This window comes from Nycticebus coucang, chromosome 1 (assembly GCF_027406575.1).
Source record: "Nycticebus coucang isolate mNycCou1 chromosome 1, mNycCou1.pri, whole genome shotgun sequence".
NCBI lineage: Eukaryota > Metazoa > Chordata > Mammalia > Primates > Lorisidae > Nycticebus > Nycticebus coucang.
Window position 1 is genome coordinate 72,886,618 of NC_069780.1, and position 11,065 is coordinate 72,897,682.

The window sequence follows — 11,065 nt, forward strand, 5'->3', positions numbered from 1 at the left end:
TCCTAGTGAGGAAACTAACAAATTCATCAATATTTACCCAGTAGAAGAATCCGAAGAGAAGAGATAAACTGTATAATTTACTTCATTGAAAAGTTATTCAGTGCTGATAATTATTAAAAACCATACCTAGCAAGTATTTTATATGCAATAGCATTTTCATGGGCATTCAGGAAGAACAGTTTCATGAGGGAGAAATATAGAATGGGGAAATTGAAATAAAACAAGAATAGAATTTAGATGGAAGGCACAATGCGTATTACTTTCTGCAGTCATACTCAGGGGCACTCATAATTGGAAGGGGACAAGGCAAAACTCTCCTTTGCTATTCTGTCTATTCTTGACTTTATGTCTGATTGAGTGACCTTATATAATATTAGGCACCTAATACTGAACACCACTGGCTGAACCAGTAATTGATCATGTCATTCCCCTTCTCTCAATTCTTCAAAGCCTTCGCATACCTTAGAAGATTATCCCAAGCTCTAAATCCTGTTTCTGCGAAAAGCAGACACCTAGATAAGATTAATAGGCAAGAATTTTATTAGGAGAAATGCTCTGTTAGAGAAAATAAGTAGAAGCCGGGTTAGACTGGGAGCACCATCAGACTGCATCATGAGTCTGAACCAGAAGGAAGAGAGGAGGGAGCGTAGTTTGAGTGCTATGTGGCCTAAGCAAGGTCACTGGGGTGTCTTCATACTCAAGTGTGCTGTCAAAGGATGTCAGTGTCTTATAGGAATTCTGTTCTTGGTATAACCACTATACCCATTATTGGCTGGGCGCAGCTTGTTGAAAGCATGGATTCGACAGGAGAAAGATGGTGGTGGATTGTAAAATGCAGCTATGGGGACTTAGGTCAAGAAGGCCCACACACAGTTGCAGATCTGCAAGATGCATTGCCTTTGGCTGCCATGGGCCACCCTTATGTCACACAGATCTACTTTTAGAGGAGTAGCTGCTCTATAATTTCTGTGGACTTTTCCCTCTGGGGAGTAGGGAGGTGAGCAGGATGAGCTCCCATTGCTGCTGTTGATCTTGGAACTGTAATGGGAACTTATTCAACTTCTTCTCCACAATCCTTTCCAATTCCCTTTAGTCAGCTATTCCCTAGACAGCTCTTGGTAGCATTTCTGAAGTATCTAGCCCCTTGAAAATCGTATCCTTCTCAATCTGGGGCTGCTTCAAGCATATCTATTCACCACTACAATGGGAAAAGGGAGAACCAGGTACTGTTCCAGGTTTCCAAATAGATCATCTGTGTGTCATGTATATTCCTCCCTGCCCATCATGTGCAAACATGGCTTTATCTCCTCTTGCTGATCAAGGGCAATTATTCTCACCATGTGGTGACTCCTTTCCTTATCAGCAGTCTGAGAATAATGATTCCAAATGCATTGCTGGCAGCCACCACTTATAATTCTATCCTTTGCCCCCTGGAAGAGTGTTCCTGTTGGGGACAAGAAATTTCCACCCTGGAGAGTCTGGAGTTACAGGGACAGAAAGCTTGGAAATATGTCACTGGGAGTCATAACAAGTTGGGCTACTCCTGCTTGTACTTCCTGGTGCCCTGGCCCATGTCTTTTTCCTACAGAGGAATCAGCATATTGGATCTCTAGTTAATTAAGTGCACTGCATCCTGGAGGATGCAACCCACCTTCCCGTGTTTTCTGTGTTCTGGTGCTTCAGTTGTACCTTTAGAAGACTCTTTAGAGATCATGAGATCAGCTGCAGCTGGGTGGTAGGAGATGCAGCTCAACCCTTGAATCTCATGATTTCAGATCCACTTCTGTACCCCACTCGCTGGGAAGTTGGTCTCATGGTCAGAGACTGTACTTATTGAGAATTTTTTTTTTTTTTTGCCTTAGATTAACCATTCCATAAAACACCAAATAACACACTTTAGCTTGTACACCTACACACTGAAATGGCCCAGATCGAAACTAGGGCATCCTTAAGTGGTTTGCCAAATGCTAAGCTAAATGAAGCCCTGGGATAGAAAAAGAAAACCCATAATTACATTAGGTATCAGGCCCTTTGAACTTCTGGACCCCAACCATGAAGTAGCAAGGAAAATAATTTTATGGTTGGGGATCACCAAAACATGAGGAACTGTATTAAAGGGTCGTGGCATTAGGAAGGTTGAGAACCTCTGAACATTTCCCAGACTGTTTTTTCATCTACTCTGTTGGACAGTCCAAGCCCCCCTCACCACCTTAGGGGTGTATTGCAGGGGGTGAGACACGGGTCCATAACCCTCACGACATCTCAGGAACGTCAACCTACTCAAGCTCTCACCCACATTTAGTAATCAATTTTATTTTCTCTAGTGGCTTTTTAGCCTTTCTAGTACTTGTTCTGAAGATTACAATACGCATCTTTAAACTAATCTAGTCTGCCTCAAAGTTATTTTATATCACATGATGCGTTATGTAAACACCTTGAAATAGTGAATTTCATTCACCTTCCTATTTTCATAAGCGCTACCGTTGGTGTACATTTTATTTCCTACTATGTTGTAACTCTTACCCTATTTTCTTAAGCAGTCACTTGTTTTTAAAGAAATAAGATGTGATCAACAGACTTTCCTATATTGCCTTTATATTCTCTATTTCTGATCTTTTCATTCCCTCTTGTAGTTCCATGTTTCCACCTGGTATCATTTTTCATCAACCCAAAGAACTTTACCATTTACTGAAATTCAAGTCTGTTGTTAATGAACATTCTCTGTTTTTACTTATTTGAAAATGTCTTTATTTATTTTTTTAATTTTTTTTTTTTATTGTTGGGGATTCATTGAGGGTACAATAAGCCAGATTACACTGATTGCAATTGTTAGGTAAAGTCCCTCTTGCAATCATGTCTTGACCCCATAAAGTGTCACACACACCAAGGCCCTACCCCCTCCCTCCCTCTTTCTGCTTCCCCCGCATAACCTTAATTGTCATTAATTGTCCTCATATCAAAATTGAGTACATAGGATTCATGCTTCTCCATTCTTGTGATGCTTTACTAAGAATAATGTCTTCCACTTCCATCCAGGTTAATACGAAGGATGTAAAGTCTCCATTTTTTTTAACGGCTGAATAGTATTCCACGGTATACATATACCACAGCTTGTTAATCCATTCCTGGGTTGGTGGGCATTTAGGCTGTTTCCAAATTTTGGCGATTGTAAATTGAGCTGCAATAAATAGTCTAGTACAAGTGTCCTTATGATAGAAGGATTTTTTTCCTTCTGGGTAGATGCCCAGTAATGGGATTGCAGGATCAAATGGGAGGTCTAGCTTGAGTGCTTTGAGGTTTCTCCATACTTCCTTTCAGAAAGGTTGCACTAGTTTGCAGTCCCACCAGCAGTATAAAAGTGTTCCCTTCTCTCCACATCCACGCCAGCATCTGCAGTTTTGAGATTTTGTGATGTGGGCCATTCTCACTGGGGTTAGATGATATCTCAGGGTTGTTTTGATTTGCATTTCTCTAATATATAGAGATGATGAACATTTTTTCATGTGTTTGTTAGCCATTCGTCTGTCATCTTTAGAGAAAGTTCTATTCATGTCTCTTGCCCATTGGTATATGGGATTGTTGGCTTTTTTCATGTGGATTAATTTGAGTTCTCTATAGATCCTAGTTATCAAGCTTTTGTCTGATTGAAAATATGCAAATATCCTTTCCCATTGTGTAGTTTGTCTCTTTGCTTTGGTTATTGTCTCCTTAGCTGTACAGAAGCTTTTCAGTTTAATGAAGTCCGATTTCTTTATTTTTGTTGTTGTTGCAATTGCCATGGTAGTCTTCTTCATGAAGTCTTTCCCCAGACCAATATCTTCCAGTGTTTTTCCTATGCTTTCTTGGAGGATTTTTATTGTTTCATGCCTTAAATTTAAGTCCTTTATCCATCTTGAATCAATTTTTGTGAGTGGGGAAAGGTGTGGGTCCAGTTTCAGTCTTTTACATGTAGACATCCAGTTCTCCCAACACCATTTATTGAATAGGGAGTCTTTCCCCCAAGGTATGTTCTTGTTTGGTTTATCGAAGATTAGGTGGTTGTAAGATGTTAGTTTCATTTCTTGGTTTTCAATTCGATTCCAAGTGTCTATGTCTCTGTTTTTGTACCAGTACCATGCTGTCTTGAGCACTTTGGCTTTGTAGTACAGACTAAAATCTGGTATGCTGATGCCCCCAGCTTTATTTTTGTTACAAAGAACTGCCTTAGGTATATGGGGTTTTTTCCGGTTCCATACAAAACGCAGAATCATTTTTTCCAAATCTTGAAAGTACGATGTTGGTATTTTGATAGGAATGGCATTGAATAGGTAGATTGCTTTGGGAGGTATAGACATTTTAACAATGTTGATTCTTCCCATCCATGAGCATGTTATGTTCTTCCATTTGTTAATATCCTCTGCTATTTCCTTTCTGAGCATTTCATAGTTTTCTTTATAGAGGTCCTTCAACTCCTTCATTAGGTATATTCCTAGGTATTTCATTTTCTTTGAAACTATGGTGAAGAGAGTTGTGTCCTTAATTAGCTTCTCATCTTGACTGTTATTGGTGTACACAAAGGCTACTGACCTGTGGACACTGATTTTATATCCTGAAACATTACTGTATTTTTTGATGACTTCTAGGAGTCTTGTGGTTGAGTCTTTGGGGTTCTCTAAGTATAAGATCATGTCATCAGCAAAGAGGGAGAGTTTGACCTCCTCTGCTCCCATTTGGATTCCCTTTATTTCCTTGTCTTGCCTAATTGTATTGGCTAGAACTTCCAGCACTACGTTGAATAGTAAAGGTGACAGAGGACAACCTTGTCTGATTCCAGTTCTAAGAGGAAAAGCTTTCAGTTTTACTCCATTCAGTAAAATATTAGCTGTGGGGTTGTCATAGATAGCTTCAATCAGTTTTAGAAATGTGCCACCTATGCCTATACTCTTCAGTGTTCTAATTAGAAAAGGATGCTGGATTTATCAAATGCTTTTTCTGCATCTATTGAGAGGATCATGTGATCTTTATTTTTGCCTCTGTTAAAATGGTGGATAACGTTTATGGACTTGCATATGTTAAACCAGCCTTGCATCCCTGGGATGAAGCCCACTTGATCATGATGAATGACTTTTTTGATGATAAGCTGTAATCTATTGGCTAGGATTTTGTTGAGAATTTTTGCATCTATATTCATGAGTGAGATTGGTCTGAAATTCTCCTTTTTGTTTGGGCCTTTTCCTGGTTTTGGTACCAGGGTGATGTTTGCTTCATAGAATGTGTTGGGGAAGATTCCTTCTTCCTCAATTTTTTGGAATAATTTCTGCAGTACAGGAATAAGCTCTTTCTTGAAGGTTTGATAGAATTCTGGCGTGAAGCCATCTGGACCAGGGCATTTTTTGGTTGGAAGATTTTTTATTGTTTCTTTGATCTCAGTGCTTGAAATTGGTCTGTTCAGGAGCTCTATTTCTTCCTGGCTGAGTCTAGGGAGAGGGTGTGATACCAAATATTTATCCATTTCCTTCACTGTCTAATTTCTGGGCATAGAGTTTCTGGTAGTATTCAGAGATGATCTCTTGTGTCTCTGTGGGATCAGTTGTTATTCCCCCTTTATCATTTCTGATTGAGGTTACTAGAGATTTTACTTTTCTATTCCTCATTAGTCTGGCCAATGGTTTATCTATTTTATTTATTTTTTCAAAAAACCAACTCCTTGTTTCATTAATTTTCTGAATGATTCTTTTGTTTTCAATTTCATTGATCTCTGATTTGATTTTGGATATTTCTTTTCTTCTACTGAGTTTAGGCTTAGATTGTTCTTCTTTTTCCAATTCCATAAGATCTCTTGTGAGATTGTTGATGTGCTCTCTTTCTGTTTTTCGAATGTAGGCATCAAAAGCGATGAATTTGTCTTCTACCTCTGAAATTCTTTCTTCTTCATGGTCTAACCTGTTGCTGATACTTTCCATTGCATCTTTAAGTTCCCTAATTGACTGTTTCATTTCCTTCAGTTCTGCTATATCCTTTTTATATTCTTCATATCGTTCTTCTCTTATTTGATTCTGTTTTTGGATTTCCTTTTGGTTATTTTCCACTTTATTAGCAGTTTCCTTCATTGTTTCCATCATTTCTTTCATTGTTTTCAACATGTGTATTCTAAATTCCTTTTCTGTCATTCCTAACATTTCTTTATAGGTGAAATCATCTGCAGTAGCTTCCTCATGGTCCCTTGGCGGGGTTGTTCTGGACTGGTTCTTCATGTTGCCTGGAGTTTTCTGCTGATTCTTCCTCATGAGTGATTTCTTTTATCTGTTTCCTTGCCCTAATTTTCCTTTCACTTCCTCTTGCTCTTTAAGTTCTCGTGCCTGTGGACTAAGGGTTACAGGACCAGAAGGGTGAGAAGGTTGAAGAGCAAAAAAGGGATGAAAGAAAGGAGGACCGAGTGATAAGAAAAACAAAAAAAAATAGAGAAAGGAGAGGGGGTGGGTAAAAGGAATATTGACAAAAAGAAGACAGGCACAGAAAGAGGGAGACAGAGCAATATAGGTGTACAGTAGGGTACTTTGACACAACCTTAAAAAAACCCCACCTTCTGGGGGTGCCCAGTTGGGTGGTTCCCTTGAGGTCAGCAGCTCTTTGGTAACCTGATCAGACACAGTACCCCACCTCCACCAAGTAGAGAGGAAAGACAAAATGCTATAAATCAAACCAAAACAAGCAAACAGAAAACTTTATGGGATAAAATTGGGTGGAAAACCAAATAATAGCGGTAGAAACACTAGCAAAAATGAAGTTCTAATTATTGAAAAAGGCAGCAATGGGAAATTATAATTAAACTAGAAAAATTGAGAAATAAAAAGGATCTGTATGGAAAAGGTTGAACTTAAAAAACAAAACAACATCAACAACATCAAAATAAACAAAAAAAAACCAACCAAACCAAAAAAAAAAAAAAAAAACACACAACCAAAAACAAAGCAGTATGTATATGTTATTGAATATTGTCTGGGCAACACATGGTCTTCTGGGGTATGAGATGTTAATCACAGTTCTGATACGACTGGAGGCTGCTGATTTCTCAAACCCCAGGAGGCAGACACCCTAAATCTCTCTTCAGCCCACTTAAAAGGCACTTTAAACTTGTTCACTTGCTGAGCAGAAGCTTTCCCAGGAAAGTGCTTGTCTCTGGAATCACTGCTGAAGTGGCTATCCACTTACCCAGTGTGCCAAATCTGGTCTCACTCTGCCCCTGAAGGTTAGGGCTGCAAGGCGGCTCAGACCCACCCTTTGGCTACTTGGTCACTGGGTTACCAGCTCCCATCCAATTCTAGCTCTGCGATCCTGAGGGTGGAGCTTGCCAGGGCAGATCGCTCACAATGGCTCCCTGTGACCCACAGCCAAACACTATTAGCTCCGTCTGGCTCAGCGGCTCAGACTGGGGCCCTAGACAATGGCCAAAGTTCTCCGCACTCCTGCTCAGGCTCTCCCCAAGGCAGTTCAACTGAGTGCCAAGTCCAAAGACACCAAAACAGTTCACAGGTAAGGCCTTTCTGGTTTGCAGTCTCGCTGCTACTGAACTTACAGTTGCGGGCGGGTTTAGACGGATTGAACACATGCGACCACTTGCCGGTTTTCCACTGTTTTAGTCCTCCTTTTGGGGTCCAGAAGTCTCTCACTGACTCCCTGTATCCTCGCAGGGGTGATAGTCAGATCCCACCAGCCAGAGATGCCTGGAGTCCTATCTCCCCAGACTCACAGTGCCCAGATGCAAGGAAGGTGTTACTTGGCCGCCATCTTGCTCCGCCTCTCTGAAAATGTCTTTATTTTGACTTAATTTTTAAATATTATTTTTCCTGGATTTAAAATTCTAGTTCGATAAGTCTTTTCTTTTAATACTTCAAGGTATCGTCACATGGTTTTTCAGTTGGCAGTATTTCTGATGAGTCAGCAGCCTGCCCATCATCGTATGTCATGCTAGAGTGTGAGACAGAGGTGGGTTCTAGCCAGGTGATAGGAATGGAGGATGTGCCTGGCTCTGAGGAGTGCTGGACAAGGGTGATGATCATTGACAGAGGGTGGTCACTGTCTCAGGCTCTGAGCCAGGCACCTACCCCTGGGTGGCACCCAATAAATAAAATGTTTTCTTATCCTGAGGCTTTAAAGATTGCCTTGTTTTCTTTAATTGTTTATATTTTGGCTACAACATGCCTAGGCATAGCTTTTCACATGTTTAGTCTACTTGAGTTTCTTGGTTCTGTGGATTATTATTTTGAATCAAAATTTTAAAATTTCCACCATAATTTCTTCAAATATTTTTTCTATCTCAGCCTCACTCTCTTTACCTTAAAGATTCCAGATACATACGTATTAAACATCTCGATTTTCCTACATGTCACTTCAGATCATGTTGTTTGTTTGTTTTTAGCCTTTTTTCTCTGTTTTTACTTTGATAGTTTATTTTTTTTAATCTGTTTTCAGGTTCACCGATCTTTTTCCTGCAGCATCCTGCCATTACACCTATGCATTAGTTGTAATTTCAAAGGATTGAAATTATACAGAGCCAAGTGCAATGGCTCTCAAGCCTGTAATTTCAGCTGCTTGAGAGGCTCAGGCAGAAGGATCACTTAAGGCCCAGGAGATTGAAACCAGCATGAGCAACATAGTAAGACCCTCATCTCCTCCCCCACCAAAAAAAATATAAAAAAAGAAATTTTGTAGAATATGTTCTATGCTTATAATAGACTTAAGTTAGACAAAAAGCACTTAGACATTCCTCCACCTATTTGGAGATTAAGCAAACACTTCCAAATACTCCAGAAACCAAAGCAGAAATCACAGGAAAGTTAGAAAATATTTTTTAACTTAATAATAATAAAAATACAGCCTATCAAAAGTTATGAGAGGTAGCTTAAGTGGTACTTGAAGTAAAATACTTAACTTTCATTTCTTATTTTAAAAAAGAAAAAAGCTTGAATCAATTATCTAATCATTCCACTCTAAAAATCTATAAAAAGAAGACTGACATATTCCTATCAGAAGCAAATAATCAATATGTGAGCAAGAAATGGAAGTAAGTGGCAGGTCAGCTGACCAAAACGGGGCTGAGGGAATGTTCACAGAGCTGGGGAGGGGAATGCCAGGGTACCTGGATCACAGCTAAAGGGCAGTATTCCAGCTAGTGAACTCTCAGCAAGTGGACTTTTCAAAAGTCATGATCTTCTTGGGAAAAGTTTTTTGATGTGAAAAATGAACTTTTGCCTAGTCATCCTCTTGAATTATCAGAAAAAAAAAATTTCCAGCTCAACCAAGATAAAATGAATTTTTCACACTGAGAAACATCCAGGGTCTATTCTCTCCACTAAAATTACAGATGGAATTCAAGGCAGTGCAGCAGGGTCACTGTCTTCCTTTTCTATCATGCCCCAACCTTTCAATGGATATTTTGAGAGGTAATGAGGAGGCCATTGGATTTGAAGATATTCTTAATGATCATCACAAGAGAAGTAATGGGAGAATGGTGCTTGATGGTGTAATATAAACATGGTTTTCTGTAATACAATGTGCTGTTTGTGAAAATAGAGGGGCTGCATCTTCTTATATTTGTTTTTTTACTGTGATCTGATGTGTACAACATTAAAAATACTGTCATAAAAAAACATAAGTATATGAGCAGAAACAAGTGAAGTAAGTAATAAGATAACTATATTTGCAGATGATGTGATCACATTACTAGAAAACTACTGAGGAATCTATAAAGAAAAAAAAGAAATTAAGCAAACCCAACTGTAACTAACCACTGAATTTAGCAGAATCATGAGATGAAAGGTCGACGTGAATTGTATTTCTGTATACTAGCACTAAACAATTGAGAAATTAAATTTTAAAGTACCATTTAGTTTAGCAACAACAATGAAAAAAATCCCAAAGTGTTTAGGGATAGATGGAACAAAATATGGGAAAGATTCTGACTTTGGAAAGTATAGAACATTGCTTATAAAAATTAAAGACAAATAAAATGAAAGATTTCTCTATGTTCAAGGGTTGAAGGATTCAATAGCATTATAATGTCAGTTGATTCCATATTGATCTGTTTGAGTAAATGTAATTACAATTAAAATCTCAAGGAGTTTTTTGTTTGTTTGTTTGTTTTAGAGACAGAGTTTCACTTTGTCACCCTTGGTAAAATGCAGTGGCGTCACAGCTCACAGCAACCTCCAGCTCTTGGGCTTAGGTGATTCTCTTGCCTCAGCCTCCCGAGTACCTGGGACTCAGGCACCCGCCACAATGCCCGGCTATTTTTTGGTTGCAGTTTGTCAGGCGCCGGGTTCGAACCCACCATCCTCGGTATATGGGGCCGGCACCCTACCCACTGAGCCACAGGTGCCGCCCACAGGGAGTTTTTTTTTTTTTAGAAACTTACAAGCTAAACCTATTATTTATATGGGCAAAGGACCAAAACAGTGAAAATAATTTTTAAAAAGATCAACGTTGGAGGACTCATACTACCTTATAGTTCATTTGATACCAACTAGGATAGCAATGGTAGTATCCTTATGGGTAAGCATATAAATCAATGGAGAATATATTGGCCAAAAACAGAGCCACACTTATAAGGTCAATTGGCTTTTAACATTGGAGCTAAAGCAATTTAATTGGGGGAATGAAAGTCTTTCCGACAAATAATGCTGGCACAACTGGATTTATTTGGAAAACATAAACTTGACTCTTAGCACACCACACATAAAAATTAATTCAAGATATTTAATAGGTATTTTTGTGAAAACAAAAAAGCTTCCAAAAGAATTCTTTGAAGAATATTTTTATGATTAGGAATAAGCGAAGATTTCTTAGACAGCATTAATCATAAAAGAAAATTGTCAATAAATTTGATTCTATCAAAATTTAAAACATTTCCTCCTCAAAAGACATCACTTAGAAAATGAAAAGGCAAGTTATGAACTGGTAGAAAAATCTTTGCAATATATTTTTGAAGGAACAACTGGATACTAAACTGCATACAGTTCCATTGTACAATGGGCTTGTATCCAAACATAGAAACAGCTCCCGCAAATCAATTATTAAAAAGCAAATA

At 38.7% G+C, this 11,065-nt stretch overlaps 1 pseudogene; it reads left to right on the top strand.

Moving 5' to 3' along the window:
• The first annotated feature begins 1,203 nt into the window (after positions 1–1,203).
• LOC128590407 (proteasome maturation protein-like) lies at positions 1,204–9,527 on the top strand (annotated as a pseudogene).
• The last annotated feature ends 1,538 nt before the right edge of the window (positions 9,528–11,065 follow it).